This window comes from Fukomys damarensis, unplaced genomic scaffold (genome assembly GCF_012274545.1).
Source record: "Fukomys damarensis isolate Sample0158 unplaced genomic scaffold, DMR_v1.0_HiC HiC_scaffold_6, whole genome shotgun sequence".
Lineage (NCBI taxonomy): Eukaryota > Metazoa > Chordata > Mammalia > Rodentia > Bathyergidae > Fukomys > Fukomys damarensis.
In genome coordinates, this window is record NW_022900918.1 from 17,841,985 (window position 1) to 17,847,199 (window position 5,215).

Below are 5,215 nucleotides of genomic sequence, written 5' to 3' on the forward strand. Positions count from 1 at the left end.
TACTCCTAAGTGAAATAAATAAGTCCCACATGTGTAAATACCAAATAGTTTCCCTGGTGTGAATATTAAAGCACACTCTTTTAAAAATATACACCGTGAATATTTTGTTGTTGATTTTCTTGCTTGAAAATTGATGGAATCAATAATAAATAAGTATATGATGGTACAATTTGGCACTCAACAGTGCTTTAAATTTTATGTTCCATCATAAACCATGTTAGTGGTTTAAATGGAAGATGCCAGTATTTATTTGTCCAAATTCCTGGTGCTGATGAATGTGTACATTCATATTTGGAAAGGGATTATTTGAAAATGTAATTAAGTTAGTTCTTGAGACAAGAACATCTTTGATTACCTATTGGGCACAAATGCAAATAAATATATTCATAAATGATAGTAGTGGAAAAGAAATGCAGAGATGAGAAAGAGAGATTGAGACTGAAGTAATGTAGCTACACACTATGGAAGACAAGAAATACAGTCAGCTACCAGAAGCAGGAAGAGGAAAGAAAGCATTCTCTTGCTCCTCCAAATGAAATGTTTTCCTGCTGATACTTTGATTTTAGAGATCCACTCTCTAAGACTATGTTGTTTTTAAGCCATCAAATGTGTGGAAATGTGTCATGTCAATTTTTGGAGACTTACATGAGATCTGCTGGAAATATCCAAAATGGAGATATCAACTTCCTAACTGTAAGTAGACAAGTCTACTTGTTTAATTGCTGCAGTCCACTTAACCTGAAACACACACACACACACACACACACACACACACACACACACACACTTTCTAACATACACAGAAACATGCACACACAGAGAATATGAAATCCAACTTATCAAAAGTTGAAAATTAATATATTTGTATTTGTTCACATTCAAATAGGTCAGAGTTGTGCTCGCTTTGGCAGCACATATACAAATAGGTCAGAGTCATCCTCAATTTTTTTTCTTTCTTTATAATAAGACATAAATTGTTTGGAATGTAGGTGCTTCCACAGTAGCAAAGTTTGAATCAGATACCTTATCATCATATCAGTCCATGCAGATGGTTGTTTTATTAGTAGATTATCAATAGTATTACTTCATAATTTGAGGAAAGATATAAAAACATTTTTAAAAGTCATCTTGTTATGGAAGGAATCAGTGAGTGACACATAGAGAAGCAACAGAATGGAAGTCAAATAACAAATTTTCCTTTCGATGAGGGTTGATCACACATAAGCCATGCCTGGATTGATGAAGCACTGGGTTACAACTCCTCCTTTTATAGGGTTTTACAGCCTTGACTTCATTTGAGTGGTTACATTTCATTTTAACACTTCAAATCATGGTCACATAATAGTTAATCTTTTCAACCCAGATGTAACAGTTGTTTGCAGTTGGGGAGTTTACCTTTAAGATTCACCTAATTGTCTATTCTAGTCCATAGGAAGGGGGGTGTTCAGGGTCAGGGGAGCAAATGTTAGCAATGGGTTCTTTCATCTAGACACTCTTATGATCATGTGGCTCCAGTCTCTTCAAAGCTCAAAGTCTTTGTCTTTTTTTTTTTTTTTTGGTTTTTTGAAACAAGGTCTCACTACATGGTTTAGACTCACCTGGAACTCACTATGTAGCCCAGGCTGGTCTCAAACTCACAGGGATCCACAGGGATCCTCCTGCCTCAGCCTCCTGAGTACTGGGATTAAGGTGTGCAACACACTCCTGGGTCAGAGCTCAAGGTCTTGATGTGCCCTGTTATCTCAGGGTAAGACCAAATGCTTCATACAGCAATAAGTGCATTTGGTGCCTTTTCTGAGCTAAACAAAGCAAACTATTGTTAGAGACAGAAGAAGACATTTTACATTGTAATGCCTTATAGGTTTTTTTTGGTTTTGTTTATTGTTTTTTGTTTTTGTTTTTGTTTTGAGACAGGGTCTGACTATATAGTTGAGACTGACCTGGAATTCACTATGTAGCCCAGGCTGGTCTCTAACTCAAAGGGATCCTCCTGCCTCAGCCTCCCTAGTGCTGGGATTATAGGTGTGCGGCACCACACCTGGCTAGGTTTTTGTTATTTATAAAAGCTTTCCCTATCAATCTAAGTAGTGATTGACCAAGAATGAGCATAGTTAAGTGATTAACTAGATTTTTCCTTTACCTTCTGGTTCTCTGGCATCTTTTGAGTGTCCAGGTTTAAAGGTGCATACTTGCCACACTGGGTCCAGTTTTCTAAGCGAGCAGTCAGGAACTCATGATGCCAAATCTTAAACACTTATATCTGCTTCTGACGTTAAGCAAGAAAGTATGGAGTCAGCTGGTAACCCTGGGATCTATCTGGTTTTCAAGAGTAATAATGGAAAAGGTAGAAGAACAGCAACTTGCAGCATTTAGCCAGGTTGTTGTGGCAAATGAATCTTCAGTGGCCTCCTTGCTGTGTTCCATCAGCATTGCTCTTTGGAAGGTCATGTTCAAGTCTCTGATTTTCCTTTGAAAGCTTTTTTTCTCTTTACACTAGTAGAGCATGTTTTCTGCTCTAGGGAACTGACTAGCTAAAATTGCAAGTTAGAAAAGAATGAGTAACGACCCGATCAACAGCCAGGAATTGAAAAAAAAACGTAGATTAGACAGAGAGTGAACATAAAAATGTATGTGAGGATTTATCATATTTACAAGACCATATTTAAAACTATGAACAAATTTTCTCCTCACACATAACCACTATATACACTTAAATCATCCAATGACATTATTATTCTTTTATATCTGTACATTTTTCCTTTGTTTTTCTTACATTAACTCATTGCTTCAATAGTTTCCTCATTGGTTTCTTGACAATTCCATCTTCATTTTTCAATATGTAAATTGTTTATTACTCCTATTTGAACATCTTTATTTTTAGGAGACAGCAAGCCATTGTATTATCCACTCTTCACTCCTTAAATGCTTCCACAGGTTAGTGTGTCAGCAGATTCATCATCACTACTTGTTTCTTTCTAGAACACTGAAATTAATAGTGTGGTGTGACTTGAGTACATAGGTAGGGTAAAGACTTGAATACACAGATAGGGTAGAGGCTTTGCAAGGCATGCAGGGTAGTGTTACAGTCCAAATAGATGCCCATCTCATGCATTAAAGCAGTAAAACACTAGTGATTTCAAGGATAAAATAGTCATCAAAAATGGAATAGTCATGGGAAGATGTTTTGTGGAGCTTGTTCACTTTATCTTTATAGTATTGTGTAAAAATCCCTACCACACCTGGAAAAGTTAAATACCCACATCTGTCAGAGAAGCCTGCCTGAAGACAAAATTCCAGAAGTCCTTTGGGTAAAGACCAATTATTTTTATACTCACATCATAGAAGGCATCTTCAGACATGTTCTTTTTCAAAGAAATTCATGATATGCCCTGCATGAATTTGCAGTTAGTGATCACTCGAAAGGAAACACCTGGTTAAAGAAACAGACACTTGTTCAAGGAGGAGTTTTACTGTCAAGATGTAGAAAAATGTCTTGAGCCATTTAATATATTCTTTGCTGGTGACTCTGTTGTTTCCTAGAGCTCCAAGGAACTCTAAATAAGTACTGTATTTTTCTAGAGAGGGTCTTTTAGTAGCAATCACTGGAAAACTCCAAGTCCTGCTCAAGGTAGGAAATGACTCAATCTGACTGTGTGCTAGGTAATGATTCCAAAGAGATCCATGGCTGACAGGAAGGCTTCACTCATCAAAAGCTGTTCACCACCATCTACTTTCTCACAATGCTATAAGCATTGCCTTCATTGAGGTGCGACCTATTTTGAGTGTGTATTCAGAGTGTCAGTTCCCTTCCACTCACAGAGTATATGCAGCACTCTCTTTTGTCCATTCAAGAGGTCAAACAGATGTCCCACCACCAGGCTTTATAAAGGAGGAAGGCTCTCATGGAAGATTTTACCTTATAAAGACCAGCATGTGCAGAAAAGTGTACTCAAGTGCTCCTTTACTCCTGGCCAGCCCTGCCTGCGGGACACTCTGAGCCTTCCCTGGGTGCATGTGCATAGTGCCTGCTCCTCTCATCTTCATTCTTATTTATGAGTGTTTTGGTTCTTTTTTTTTTTTTTGGTACCCGGGGTATCCTTGTGCTTGCAAGGCCGGCATCAGAACCACTGAGCTAAATTCCTGGCCCTCATCTTAATTCTTTATGTGCAAAAATAAAAATTTGAAAATAACCATTTCAGTATGACATTCATATCACTGAATGTGTTTCTCTGATCCAAATGAATGAATTAATGAGCACATAAGTGACTGATGTTATGTTGCCATGGACAGAGAATCTGTATATTACTTTGTTATCTGTGCATCTGCAACTAACTTTGTTGAAAATGTATATACTGAATATTGGTATTTTAATGTACTAAAGGAATTATTTTTCTTTTATGCACTTGGATGACAAATGATAAAATGCTTTCTTGACGTTATTAATGCAAATTTTATGCCTTTCTAATTAATCTAAATGATAAATAAAGAATGTTTGAAAACTTAACTATTTTCAGATGATAAAAACCTTTTGTTATTTCAGCTGCAATGAGACCCGTCCTGATGTATTGTAATATATAAAGCAGAAAATCAAATTTAAAAAGAACTAATCATGATTAAAAGATTTAAATTTTTGATATATCATTTAAAAATTTCTATGAATAGAATTATCTAACTGCTTTTATGTTTACCTCTCTGTCATGACTACTTAGAACCTATTAAAAACATTCTATGAACATTTTTTTGCAAGTTAATTTTAAATTGGTTAGGTATTTCCCTCCTTTATGTTATATCTCTTCTTATATTAGTACAAGAGTGAAGAAAATGTCCTGTATTAACTTTCTTTAAATGTCTCTGCTGCACAAAAACATCCATAATGTTCACAAACCCTACTATTCACTTTGCATATGTCACATATAATATTGTATTATTTGTCAATAGATATAGAAAATCATGCTTCTCAAAAATGGTATAAGATTCAAGAAAACCAATACTTGATCAAAAACTTATTTGATTTCTATGCAATAAATGTTATTGTTGGTTAAAGTAAATAAAAACTCCATTAAGTTAGGACCATAACAGTTTTGCTGGATTTATTTTCTTATTTAACTTAAAATGCTTTATGGAATCAATACCAATATCCCTACAGCCATAAAAACTAATAATTGTACTTTTAAAGACACTTCTTTGAAGTAATCCATAAGTGACATTTTTAAAA

The 5,215-nt window shown here is 35.4% G+C and overlaps 1 pseudogene; it reads right to left on the reverse strand.

Moving 5' to 3' along the window:
* Window positions 1-3,111: 3,111 nt before the first annotated feature.
* LOC109117966 lies at window positions 3,112-3,762 on the reverse strand (annotated as a pseudogene).
* Window positions 3,763-5,215: the final 1,453 nt, after the last annotated feature.